The following is a 14,965-nucleotide window of genomic DNA, read 5'->3' as shown; positions in this document are numbered from 1 at the left end:
AAACCACAGAATTGCAACAACATAAAAAGTAAACTCAAGACCATCTCGGAGCAAGGTAAACAGGCAAGGCAACATACATGTCAACAGTTCATAGTCTCAGCCACAGCTACAATTGTGATATTCTGTTACTATGTTATGTGAGCAAATTCAAAATTTTGCATTCCAGTTCTTACTTCCAGCAATTGATTCCTATTAAGTGCTAATTACCATGAGAGTTAGCATAACTCTTGTCTAAATGTCTCATCATTATCCAAACTTCTGCACTTTATTTACAGCATACTGTAGCACCGTTATTTCATTCGTCCTCAAAAACCCATGAGAGAAGCCAGTACTGTACCCCAGATTCTGGGGAAATGGATTGAGAAAGAAATAGACTTCCAACTGGACCTGTCTTAAGACAACATACCAGATGTAGTAAAGAAATAAACTAAATAGACTGACACAAAGACTTGGGGCAGAATGATAGAGATAGAGAAAGGTGATAGCGTCAGCCATCATTGCCTACGGCATAACTTGTACCTTTTTCTAACTCTCTTTAATCTCTGGCCAAACCTATAAAAAATACTCCAGAAGGAATTCAAAGGCGGTATACATATTTGTTGTGGGCTTCCATTGCCTTAGCTTCAGTGAGTCATGCAAGGAAACTAGAACAGTTTTGCAACATTTTTAGAAGATTTGTTTGTTAACGTAAAGTGAAAAAAGGCAATGTATAATCATAAAGGTGCTGCTGATATATATAGGCAAGTATTACAAAGATACTTGCTTCCCACTGAGGGAGGCAGTAGAAGACAGGAGTGCCTGGCGTGCTCTGGTCCATGGGGTCACGAAGAGTCGGACACGACTAAACAACTAAACAACAACAACTTGCTTCCCACAAGCAATTCCCTGCTTAAAAACCATATTTACAAGAACAGAGACTGTTCCACATTAGGTGCTTTTCACTCACTTTTTACATGGCATCCACACAATGTCATCATGCAGTCATTGTCATCTTGGTTTTTTCCTTGTGGTTCTTTTAAAAAAAATTCCCCCTCAGGCGGCAGAAGTCTGACTTTGGTACTCTGGGGCAGGTACCATTTTAAGATAACCCCCTTTTTAATCAAGTGATCTTTTAGTTATTGCTAAAATGCTTTTCCAGCTATTTACATTTTAATGAAAGGAAGGTATAGTGCTATAACACAACCATGCTGGCTATAAGTCAAGACCATCTTGGCTGTGAGTCCTTGAAGAGCTGTTACCTGCCTGGCAGACCTTTTTTCACCTGGCCTGGGGGGGATGTTTACAGAACAGACCCTTGGGCTGGGGTATTGTTTAGAGGATTTCGCTGAGGGTGGGTTGTTGCTGTTATTGATATTAACTTTTTGTATCTTTATTTTATATCTTATTATGATTTATGTGGAAATTGTTCCATTTGTTTACTTTTGATGTTTTATTGATGGTTTATTACTATTTTTGTTGTTTGTAATTATGTGGTTTTTTTACATGTCGTCAGCCTCCTTGAACATGGTTTTAACCATGGAAAGGTGGCATACAAATAAATATATGTTTGCATGCATGCATGCTATCACATAATTTTTACAGAAAAATGTTTAATAGAAATCTTTTTAAGCATCATTAACCATGCTGCTAAAATGTTGGTAACTGGAAAGTTAATTTTCTTTTAAAATGAGCATTCTAGCACTATAGCACCATAATACAGAAAGTAACATTAAAGTATGGTGGTGTTGGTAGTACCATAACTCTATTTCAGCAAAGTATTTTAGCAATGCTTAAGATGTGGTCACAAAATGTGGGTCATAAAAGAGCTATAGTCAAAGTGTACTGTCCAAAGTATAATGGACAGTGTTGTGAGCCACTCATCTGAAGCAGTCAGCGAGTGTGCCTTCTCTTCAGCACTAAAGCTAAGCTCTCCTGGGGCGCTATGCTTTTTTAAGGGGAAAAGAGGCTTTTCTTCTGGAGCAATTTACTCAGGCCTGAAGCAAGGCTCTTCTTTCTCCTTTATTATATAGAATCTGTATAGCTTTTCATAACCAGACATAGATTGAAGCTAGTGTTACTGTACAGTTAAGTGAGGAAATGAACTCATTTATCTGCCAAAAATAAATTGTACACAAATTCCACAGACAAAAACGGATATGATTCCTTTTACAGTGCGCCTTACTTACAGTTTCATGTGCAACCACACTGGCAACTACACCACTAAGCATTTTTCCTAGCATCTCCATTTACAACGCTGAGGTATCACTGACAGCTGGCAGCTATGCTACTACGTCTTCAACTTTTACTCTCACTTATAACATACTTCAATAACAGGTTTCATCTGAAGATTTACACATTCCCTCATTATCTTCCTGCTTTCTAGATGATTTACGATTCTGTCAGAATGTAGCGGTTTTGTTACAGATCCCTAGGAACCTATTATTTCCCTTCAAAGTTTTATTAGTCTCACTCAGTGTTCTTCTGCTTTTCTATTTTAAATTAAGCTAACAAGACAATGAGTTAGATGATTCTCATGCAGACAACTGTGATCAATGTGCAGTTGTTTGAAAATCAACTCCCCAACCCAGGTCGGGGGTGGAGCTAAAAGCATGGTCCTCCTTCAATCCATGCCCTACATGGGAGTGATGCATCAGGTTGCCCTGGTGTTATGGAAGAACATTTGAGCTAGGGAGGCTCCACCCATCTACCTGAGCTTCAGGCTGTTGTGTAAGGCCCTCTGTTTGAAGATTTTTGGCTACTTAGTTGGACAGTATTGTGGAACCCTACTTGTTAACTTTGCATTATTGTTAATTTACTGGGTGACTTTGTAGTTGGTTTTATGCTGTATACTGCTGTCAGCACTGGAAAAGGCAGGTGATAGAAAGAAAGGAAGGTAAATTGCTTGTTTGGAACTTGCATGGTACTTCAACATAGAATTAGTTTTAGTAAGATTAAAAATTTAAAATTTATATCTGCTTTTTTCAGCAATCACGTCTGATTATTTTCTATATGAATATGTTCTTTCTTCTTTCAAAGCACACAAATATGAAACTATAAAGGCCCCTTTGTCTTTACTTGAGAATAAAAAAGGCTCAAAAGCCTAACTTACTTCATGCATGAATTTCACTCAGATTGAATAATGAAAATAATTATCTGTTTCAGAACAGATTCAGTTTTTGGTTTTTGCAAGTTACATGCCTGCTGGGTCTGGGTTACAGGCACTGCATGGGGGAATAGTTAAAATCAAGCTATTCTTACAGCACATATCTTGCTACCTGACTGCCTTTCATCACTTCAGAGGGAGCTAGAAAGTGGATTAAAAAGTCAGAGGCTTTATTGATCGAACTTATTAACATTTAAAAAAAACAACCCTCCTATTTGTATTCTAGGATATCAATATTATGGTTCTGACACATTACTGCTAACTCTGTTCCTTCTGCCTACGGATTTGCAAACTGTAAGTTCTTATTCTTATGACCACCTTTCATGCACTGGTATGACTTTGAAAGTCTGCTAATGAAGAAAGTATCACTCCTTCTCTTCTCATTATTCTTTCACTTATTTTGTTCTTATTTTATTATATGAGGGGACAGCGAAACAGTTCTCCACCAAAAGAGAACAGAGCTGGCTTTGGAATTTGGTTGGTATTTGGGCAGAGTCATCCATCTAGTAATCTTCTATGCTGGGCAGCCTATGAAGATGGTTCAAAAACTGTGGTTAGTGCACAATGCTGAAATGAACTTTAAGACTGGGAAAATGAGAAACTGAGAGAAACTGAAATCGATAGTCACCCATTCCCTACTCCTGTCCTAGCTCAACTATACTGGCTACCAATTTGAAGTCTAGCGCTCCTCAACACAGCATTTCAATGAGAACAAAACATTTTCCAAAAGCTATTTTAAAAATTTCTTGGTTATAAAAAATATCGAAATATCTGGGAATATGGTTACCAGCAGACTTAGTCAAGTTCATTTAAAAAAAAAATCACAATAAGCTATACGCTAAAACAAAATGTGATTTGGGGTTCTGGAGATCATTTCCAGTATCATGGATGCACATACTGGATGTTAGGTTGTTTTGCACAATGCTCTAGATGCTACATTTAGGTAGAATAATGAAAATATTTTAAAACTTGAGATTATAATATTCTATATTATACTGTATCAAAGTTTGTTATTCTCTATCTAATTTTTCATGAAGCTCTGTCTCTGTGTTCTGCTTGACATTTCTAAAGGCACTGACAGGGAAAGAGTGGTTCTTGGTGCATAATTCACTAAATCCTCTGACCACTGAGAAGTTCCCCCTGTCCCCACCCAATCCCCAGATAGGCTGCTCTGATTTCCCGTGGCTGCTATTTACATATTTTAACATATGCACATTAACTGCATCCATACAATTAACATTACGTTTAGTTTGTACACGATACTTAGCCAGATGTATGGTCTAACTCGGTACAAGGCAACTTCTTAGGTTCTTCTGAAGTTGTGATCCTGTATTGATGCACGGATTGTACACACACACACACACACACACCACTTTAATTGTAATCACTTCTGGTAGAACTGCAATTCCCAGGGAGGAGGGAATTACTACAGTTTAAATCTGTAAGATAATTATGGTCTATGGGTTTAAACTATAGTGCTATTTTTAATAAAAGAAACAGGTCAACTGAAAAACAATATTTTATGTGTTACTTTAAATACACAATGATTCAGTTAATTACTAGTAACATCTGCTAAATGTTACGTGATTAAGATGGCATTGACCTTAAATTATTAAATTGCCGCATAGTTCTTTTTTTAAAAGTCACTCTCTTTATATGGCTAAAACTGGACCATATCTTATTACTATCTAAGAGTAGAAATCTGTGTAACTTGGAAAGCTTTCTGTTTTCACACAGAGATGCCAATCCAATATCACAGTTTCTGTCCTATTACGGGGGGGGGGGCGGAGTTAACTACCACATATTACTCAGGGAAACAAACATAGCACTTCACAAAGGCTCGTTCTTAATACACTGGGGTATTTGTCACTAAAATATTTATAGAATATTTTAGTAAAAAACAACACCTCTAATCTGAAGATGTAGCCCTAATTCCAGATATGTTGTATACATTCACCGTTTCCTTTACAGTATGCACATTTTATGTTCATCCTGGATACAAATGAATCTCATGAACATAAAAGTTATGTCATCCCAAATCCTGCTGGATTCATTTTCATTTTACTTATTTAATATTCTCTTAAGTGTGCTAACTATTTAATTCAGGTTAAAATCTTGAAACCACTTAAGATTAATAGTACTGCAATCCATGATAACAGCTTAAAAACAGCTGTTTTATGTGCAATTTGTCATGGCTAGAACATGTGACCTTTTTAATAATACTTTTGTTCCTTGCTCCTGAATGGGTCAGAGAGAAAACTGGGGAGAGACCTGCAACACAAATCCTCACTGAATAGTAGCTGTTGAATTACTGGACCAGTTTTAGAAAAATAAGGATGAAATCTGCATTTATGTGCAAGTTATTCAGCTTCTGACAGGCATTCCTTCAATTTGGTTGCTCTTTTGAAGGATCAGTCACACTGCAATATACCGAAGACACACCATAAATAAAAGTGACGTTACGAAAACACAGTTTGAAGAAACTTTTTAATTACTCCCCTGGGCACCATGAGTTGTGTTTAACATGCTGAAAATAAAAACAGCAGTAAACAAAAGTGATTCTGAGGAAGAGCAGAACGTGAAAAAGCCAAGTTATTTTGACTTACTTTTATTTCAGAAAGAAGTTTCCATTGCTTCTGTTGTTCTGTTATTGGCTGACAGGGTCACGGGACCTTGTGAACTAAAATAGAAAAGCCTCAGCAGAGGGAGACTGAAGCAGCAGAATGCCGAGGAGAGAAATGAACTTTAAAACATATAATACACATGAGCTACATTGGCCTGTAAAGTTTGTAGAGAAAAGTTCAGTTTTCTTCCACTGAAGTAAGGGCATCCAGTGTTAAAACCTCTCAACCATCAACCTTGGGCAATTTGTTTTTTAAAGTCCTGTTAAATTTGAGTTAAGGTTTTTCTTTTCCTCTCCTCTGCACATTGTTGTTTGTGTATTAGGAACATTTACAAGGCCTACTGAGCCAAATTGGGGCTCCAAAACAAGAATAGCCTAGAAGCAAACTCATTTCAGAATTATGTAGAGTCGGACACAACTAAACAACAACAAATGCTTCACCGTTTCCAAGAGTACCTGTTCTGGGATTTGAAATTGGGCACAATTCCAGATATTCCAGATATATGTAGGATTTGGTTTAGGCATTGGGTATGTATCCCTCCCAGCATCCTGGTGGAAGGCTGAGGCATGAAAGGTTGATCATGGGATTAATGGGTCCATCACAAGATGCAGGTCTACATGGATGGCCCTCCCACACCGCTGAAGAAAGAATTACACCCCAGTGCCTACGTCAGCTAAAGTTGTGACCATTGCTATGTGGAGGGCAAAGCCTGCAAACAGGGCACATCTATTTGCAGGCAAATTCCTTCCCAGCTCTGGATACGGCAACCATTAAAGAACCAGAGCAAGGCCATTAATCCCATAACTTAGAGGAAGAAACATTAATATACAACAAGTCCCAAAGCGTGAAAGGGAGGGAGGGATGGGGAGATGTGCTCTTCGGCTGACTGCAGTCCCAAAGTCAGGGCAGCCAGTCTTTTAAATCCAGAGGGTGGACTGTGGTGAAGCCTGCTCCACACTGGTTCACTCATGAGCCCTGCCCCACCATGGACTGGTGTGATTGGCTGGAATTCAAAACTGGGACTGGCAGGAACTCCCGCCCTACTCCGAGGCCAGCACGGGGATTTCCCAACTGCCAGTTGTCCAGCCCAGCATTGCTCCCAGGGGTTAGGTCGCAACAGGCCACAACTGCCACCTACCCCAGGACTGGGTAAGCGGCCATTATTAAAACTTTGCTTTGACAATTTTATGTCAATCATTAGGTCCTTCATTGAAAAAAATATTTATTTCTTGGTTAAAAGCTTTCATGGCTCAGTCAATGGGGTTATTTTACTAAATGACAAGACAGCTGTATCTTTGTCTACTCTTTTAATAGTTAATTGTTTTATATTGAGATCATTTACAAAGCTATTGCACATGCCTGCCTTGCCTTTGTATTATTTAATTCAAAGGATTGCTGCAGATTAAAACATGAGAACAGACATGAGGTAAAAATCAAAGGATCCCAACCTACACATTACTCTGACATTCAATCAAGTTAAATTCAGGTAGCTACCAAGTTAGAGACACCATTAATTTGAAGGTTATTTCTGAATCATAGAACTCAGAAAAATCATCTTCTTCCCAGTGAACTTTTGGAGATTCTGCAAAATATATTAACATCATGAAGGTAGATTAATGCACTTTTCTCAAGAAAAGGTTTGGGCATCCTAATTTATATTTTACCCCAGTGATTATTCAAGTTTCTTCTGAACAAACCTGCTGCATCCTCACATTTATGAAATATAATTAAAGGGTTTTTTTAATGTCCTTTGATACAAGTCAAATGGCAAGCTAACACCATAACAGAAGTTTTTGGAAGGATGTTCATAATCTCAACCTGTATCACGTTGAGCTTATTTTTGTGATCCAATAGATCCTGTAAAAATGGTGTGCCCAGTACCATCAATAATTGCCTTTCACTCTCTTAAATGCAGTCCAAAACATACTTATTAGTAAGTCCCATTGGACACAGTGCAAAGGAGTTTCAGGAGTTTCAGTTTCAGGAGGATAGCACTCAGTGGGATATATGCAGAGGGAAGGAGGTGCCCTTCTGCAATGGAGCTTTCCATTTGATTTCATAACCGATGGACAGAATTAAAATATGCAAAATTACTCCAGGTGCCTTTACCACTCAGGCACTATGTTGCATGAATTCAAGCCAGATTATTATGTTACTGCAGTAACATGAGGGCTGCCAGTCCCATGCCACTCTCAGAGAATAATCATTTCACCCATACCTCACGACATTAAAAAGGTTGTGTGAACTGGCCTTAGTGTTATTCTCACTGAAGCATCTATTTGGCCCCATTTTCTGCTTGTACCAGCCAAAAATGCTTTGGCGTTTCCTCCTTGTGATATGCAATGTTACTTGTCTGCCAAGGAACCATTCACAATAGGATCTTGTCACACTTAAGCTAGATAACTGGCCACACTCAATTCAAAAGGAAGCTGTCTTCAATTTCATTAAAGACATTACTTTTATTTTCATTTAGGATGAGAATAGGGAATTCTAAATCTATCCCCAAACAGTAGAACAAGATTGACTAGCTGTTCCATGTTCACTTACCACACATACATATTGAAACATATCAGCTCTCTTTAATGATAGGATATAATTATTTCCACATTGTTGTGAATAGCAAATCCCTATTACTGAGTATTTTTGTTTAAAAGGCAGTAAAATCTCTTGGTAACACAACAAATTTTCTGCTGATCATTCTTTAATTTTTACTATATGACAGTAGCCAAGAGCAATATCCTCAACCTATTAGATACTATCAATAGCAATGGATTCAAAGACAAGTGTGTTGTGAAACAGAATGGGCATTTAATTTTGCATATTAGTTATCTGAACATTGATCTACACTATACAGTTGTACCTCAGAAGTTGAATAGAATTTGTTGCAGAAGTCCGTTCAATGGAAAATCAAACAAATGAGACAAAGGACATTTGAATCGGCTAATAAATGTGGAAAATTGCTAGCTTGGCAAATGAAAAAAAGACAAAAGCTCAATACTATTACTAACTTGGAAGTGGAAGGAAAGAACATTCAGAATCCAGTGGAAATTAGAAAATGCTTCCAGAGGTATTTTAAACAGTTATATACACAAGGGCCACAGAAAGAGTTTGACATAGACCAGTTTTTAAAAACAAATGGATTACAAAAAATCTCTCAAGAAAACAAGACAATGCTGAACCATAAAATTACAGAACAGGAGGTAGAAGGTGCCATTCAGAATATGCAGTTGGGCAAATCTCCAGGGCCGGATGGCCTAACCTCAAAATATTATAGATCTTTGAAAGACTGGATAATTCAACCACTAAAGGAGGTCTGTAATGAAATTTTGGAGGGGGAAAAAGCGCCAGAGTCGTGGAAAGAAACCTATATTACGCTTATACCGAAATCTGAGTCTGAAAAGACACAACTTAAGAACTACCGCCCCATATCCCTGCTCAATGTGGATTATAAAATATTTGCTGATATTTTGGCTAATAGATTAAAAAAAGTATTAGTGGAAGAGATACATAAGGACCAAGCCGGCTTTCTCCCAGGTAGACACTTGTCTGACAACACGAGGAATATAATTAACATTTTGGAGAAGTTGCAAGTGAACATCAATACTAAAGCAGTTTTAATTTTCGTAGATGCGGAGAAAGCCTTTGACAATATTTCTTGGAATTTTATGAAGAAAAATCTCCAGGGGATGGGGGTTGGTCAAGGGTTTGAAAATGGTATAAGTGCAATTTACTCAGAACAAAAGGCTAAACTAATAGTTAACAATGTGGTGACAGAGGAATTCAAGATAGAGAAAGGGACACGACAAGGCTGCCCAATTTCCCCATTGCTTTTTATTTCAGTCCTGGAGGTTTTGCTAAATATGATTATAAGGGACCGTCTGATTAAAGGTATACAGGTCGGAGCCAAACAATACAAACTGAAAGCTTTCGCAGATGACTTAGTTTTGACGTTACAGGAGCCAGAATCTAGTACTAAAAGAGTATTAGAACTGATTCAAGAATTTGGTCATGTGGCAGGATTTAAGTTGAACAAGTTAAAAACTAAAGTTCTTGAGAAAAATTTAACACCGATTGAGAAAGAGAGGTTTCAGAAGGAGACAGGTTTAACATTGGTTAAGAAAGTAAAATACCTGGGGGTTAATATGACTGCTAAGAAATTAAACTTATTTAAAGATAACTATGAGAAATGTTGGACAGAAGTGAAAAAGGACTTAGAAATATGGTCAAATTTGAAGCTTTCCTTGTGGGGTCGAATTGCTGTTATAAAGATGAATGTATTGCCAAGAATGTTATTTTTGTTTCAATCATTGCAAATTTTGGACAAAATGGATTGTTTCAAGAAGTGGCAGAGAGACATTTCTAGATTTGTCTGGCAGGGCAAGAAGCCCAGAATAAAATTTAAAATATTAACTGATGCAAAGGAAAGAGGTGGATTTGCCCTGCCAGACCTTAAACTTTACTATGAATCAGCAGCATTCTGCTGGTTGAAAGATTGGCTGCTTCTTGAGAACACAGACATTTTGGACTTAGAAGGTTTTAATAACGTTTTTGGGTGGCATGCATATTTGTGGTACGACAAGGTTAAAGCACATAAAGCATTTAAAAACCATATTGTCAGGAAAGCATTGTTTAATGTCTGGATAAGATATAAAGACTTACTTGAAAATAAAACCCCAAGGTGGCTATCACCGATGGAAGCAAAGGCTCAGAAAAAGCTCAATATGGAGGCCAAGCGGCCGAAATATTGGGAAATTTTGGAGCAAGAAGGAGACAAATTGAAATTGCAGAGTTTTGAGAAATTAAAAGATAAAGTGCGAGACTGGCTTCATTATTATCAAATAAGAGAGGCCTATAATTTGGACATAAAAATTGGCTTCCAGGTGGAAAAATCAAAATTGGAAACAGAACTGTTAGATCCCAAAACTAAGATACTTTCAAGAATGTATAACTTGCTGTTAAAATGGAACACGCAGGATGAAATGGTTAAATCTGCTATGATTAAATGGGCACAAGACGTTGGACATAACATTATGTTTGCTGACAGGGAACAGTTGTGGACCACTGGTATGAAATTTACGGCATGTAATGCCTTAAGAGAGAATATTATGAAAATGATATACAGGTGGTACATGACACCAGTCAAGCTTGCAAAAATATATCATCTGCCCGATAATAAATGTTGGAAATGTAAAGAAAATGAAGGTACATTCTTTCACCTTTGGTGGACATGCCCAAAGATTAAGGCTTTCTGGGAGATGATCTATAATGAAATGAAAAAGGTATTTAAATATACCTTCCTGAAGAAACCAGAGGCCTTTCTCCTGGGCATAGTCGCCCAATTGGTGCCAAAGAAGGATAGAACTTTCTTTATGTATGCAACAACAGCAGCAAGAATACTTATTGCAAAGTATTGGAAGACACAAGATTTACCCACCCTGGAAGAGTGGCAGATGAAGGTGATGGACTATATGGAATTGGCGGAAATGACTGGCAGAATCCGAGACCAGGGAGAAGAGTTGGTGGAAGAAGATTGGAAGAAATTCAAAGACTATCTGCAGAAATATTGTAAAATTAATGAATGTTAAAATGATGCTGGATTGAAATTAAGTGGCATTAGCAACAAAGTTAAGAAGAATATGCAAAAATGGATTGATAATGGATGAAAATATATAGCTATAATATGTTAAGATATTGAGTTAAGATAAATGAAAGAGGGTAAGGATTTGCTGAATTGATTATGTAAATGGGAATACAAAAAGGGGAGGTGTGAGGAGGTCAAGGAAACAAGCAAATGAGCTTAAAAATATCAAAAAATGGATTTGTTTTTAATTTTTTTACCTATTTGCTTTTTGTATCTTGTATTTTTTTTCTTTTTTTTTCTCTATGTATTTTTGTATTTTTTGTATTTTTTCTTATCTCTTTCTTTTTTTATGCTTTCTTTTTATTTTGTAAACTTCTGTTTTTTGTAAAACCTTAATAAATATTTCATAAAACAAAAACAAAACAAAAAAACAGAAGTCCGTTCGACTTCCAAAATGTTCAGAAACCAAGGCGCGGCTTCCGATTAGTTTTCAATTGCGCAGGCACGGTGGAAACAATAGCGAAAGCTGTGCCAGACGTTCGGCTTCCAAAAAATTGTTCAAAAACCAGAACACTCACTTTCGGTTTTTGATCGTTTGGGAGCCGGAACATTTGATTCCCAAAGTGTTCAGGAGCCAAGGTACAACTGTAGATACAATGGGCACAATTCAGCCAAAGTTTAAGAAGGTAGGGCTACTCTCAATATTCACAAGTAGTGGATATGCAATGGCGGGGTGGGGTAGGTTGGGAGAATTACCCTCGTCTGTAGCCTCCCTCGAGGATATTTCAGAATCAGAGGGTGCTGGCCGGTGGTGTTGCTAAATGAGAGGTCTGCCAAGAAGAAAACATCCACCATTCATTTGACAGTGGCTGGGGGGCCAATTTGGCATGTACAACTGAAACATGGGTAGATGGCCTGAGCAAAACCAGCTGTGTCCACTTGGGTACTTGATGCAGCACTAGCCAAGTTCAGAGGGACAGAGTGAGGTGGTGGGTTGTCATCCGTAAAGAAATCATGCTGAGACTGGGTTTGAAGGATTTTTGTGGTGTTGGGCCAAAGAGACAGAACAGGGATGCTATTAGTGTACAATTACCTTACTGTGATACAGTCTCTCTAACCAAGCTGGTGGAATTAAGTCTCAAATGTAGTTTTAGAGAACCCCTTCACCACAAGCTATGTCAGCCTCTTTTATAAACTGTTTCATTGCTATGCAGGATGGAGGATGTGATCACGGTTCCTCATTCTCACCTTTATTTATTATGATTTCCCACACTTTCTATTTTTGTTGCAAATGTATGTTTTAAAAGGATATTAAAAGCCATACGGGATCAGACCAAAGGCTTATCTAACCCAGCATCTTGTTATTCAAATGGCAAACCAAGGGATGAAGTAGAGATCCATTTTGGCTGAGCAGTGGCAGGCCAGAATAATAGTCTTATTCGATGTAAATCAATACTTGTCTGAGAGAAGACTTATTTATATTTGCCCCTGTAAGAAGAGGTCATAATTATTTTACTTGCAAATTGTGGGCTTTGTTGAATGATAGCTTGATTCTATATGCAGTCATGGAGAAATTCTTAGGTAAGATTTCACCCTAATTTACCCACCTTATACATGTATAACATAGCACAAAAAAGAACTTTTAATTAAGTATAAAGTACATCTGCAGCTCTCATAATTAAAGCTTTGCTAGGGCAAAACTCTCAAGAGAAAGCATGTACAACAAAATCTCCTTGATTTTATCTCTCCTTTGCTGGCAACAATAATCTTTCTGCAGTTAAATGCTTTTAAGTTGTGAAGCTTGAGCGACTGTATACACTAAGAGGTCTACTTGTTAATAGCAGTTTTCTGTACAAAAAAAACCCACCAAAACACTATTCAATTGCTTAATCCATGGCTATTTTTCCATGCAAAATTTCTTAGGGTTGAAAATGATGAGTCTGAAAAGTCACTATTTCAGTCTCATGCAATTTTCACAGGTGAGCTGGACCTTTGAGTTAAATACCACCCATAACGGTTTAATGGAATAATTTCTGAAGACAGTATAAGAAAGCTGCAGTAAAAAACCCAGCCTCCTGATGCACGCCTTTTGAAATTCCACAGTGTTTTTCATTGCTTGCTATTTTATTTTCAATCGGGGCTGGGAAAGGCAACATTTACTCTCAATCCTACCTTCTAGAGGTCCTTTTCCTAGAAATCTGCTCCTTCTTCCCATCTCTGTGTTTGCATGTGACTGTGCTTAGACATGTACTGTATTTTGGCTCTTCCCTAACTTAGCCTTTCACTAAGTTCATACCAGCTGTATATTACTGAGGCCAAGTTTACAATGCGAGGCCAGAGAGCAAGATCAGACTAGAGTGCTGAACATGTCTTTCCTCCAAAACTCCATACTATCGCCTCCTCTTCTTTGTTTGCTTCTTGAGTTTATGTTATATGTGTGCTAGTTTGGTCATGGTTAGAATTATTAACTAATTAACCGAAACGGAAGAAAAGTGTGTCTGTATGTGTGTGTATCTCATATTTTCCACATCGCCATGTTATAAGTGCATATTTTGCTGAGCTATTGCAGTATTACATGTGTATATTTTGATCATGAGTATATTCAGTAAAAAAAAAAAACATTTTAAGACATGCCATTTCCAAAAATCCACGAGACTAGAACATTTGTATGTGAAACACCCGTCTACCAAGGAGGCTTGCTGAGACACGTCCCCTGTCAACTTATACTAGATAGCCATTGGTAGGTGACTGCCTCAAAGCCTTAGCCACCGCCCATTTGCATTATGGAGATAGTGGGGGCCTGCTGTGCAACAGGGTTGCAAGCAATTGCTGAGATTATGGGAAGCACTTCCCATAACGTGCTTTAAGCACTCTCTGTATTATAAATAAAAATAATAAATGAAGGGCTATATGAATATGATGTACTATCATCAGTATCACACAGGCTTAGTTCAATGGTGCTTTAAGTATGACAGATCACCATGGAAGCAGCTTTTATGTTGGTTACAGTGTTGCTTTTTAAAAGTTTGCAATCATGTAGGCAGAACCAATTACCTGCGTATTTATTATGAAATCATCACTGCAATGGAATCATGATTTTGTGGTAAGGATCACAAAAGGGTACCTAGAACTACACCTCTTTATTATCATAATCGTTTTTAGCATTCATATAGTGCTTTTTTAAGAATTCAGTGCTTCACACACATTATACTGGGCAACAGCTGAAACGGAAATGATATGGAATAATTTCTCTCTTGATTTAATCTCTCCAATAGTAAGTTCAAGACCAAGTGTGGTCGTCATCATCTGCATCTTTCTTTTTTAAAAAATTTGGTGCATTCTCCCTCCGATATCAGTTACATTTGCAAAGATCATTCTGATGTATTTTATTATCGTGTGTGTTGCCTCTGGAGGGAGGTCATGGTGCAATACCAAAAGAGAATTCCTTTTCAGTGATGTACCCCATACTCTAGAACTCCATCACTCTAGAACATCCACATGAGAGCTTGGAGGTCAGTTAAAAGTTGGCATCAATGATCTGAGAATGCCTGTGCAAAAAGATAGGTTATTGAAAAATGCCACCATGCGTGCCTATCACATTGCACAGGGAAGTTCATT

At 37.6% G+C, this 14,965-nt stretch overlaps 1 protein-coding gene across 4 annotated transcripts in view; it reads right to left on the bottom strand.

Moving 5' to 3' along the window:
- Window positions 1-14,965, bottom strand: part of ESR1 (estrogen receptor 1) — a 218,292-nt gene that overhangs the window by 174,514 nt on the left and 28,813 nt on the right. The window contains exon 1 of one of the 4 annotated variants that reach the window (XM_053382195.1): window positions 5,749-5,797. The exons of the other annotated variants lie outside the window; for them this stretch is intronic. The gene's annotated coding sequence lies outside the window, so the exon portion shown is untranslated. Of the gene's footprint in view, window positions 1-5,748; window positions 5,798-14,965 lie in introns of those variants that run through there. 4 annotated transcript variants of the gene reach the window in all.

This window comes from Podarcis raffonei, chromosome 3 (genome assembly GCF_027172205.1).
Source record: "Podarcis raffonei isolate rPodRaf1 chromosome 3, rPodRaf1.pri, whole genome shotgun sequence".
Lineage (NCBI taxonomy): Eukaryota > Metazoa > Chordata > Lepidosauria > Squamata > Lacertidae > Podarcis > Podarcis raffonei.
This window is presented reverse-complemented; position numbering and strand designations above follow the sequence as displayed.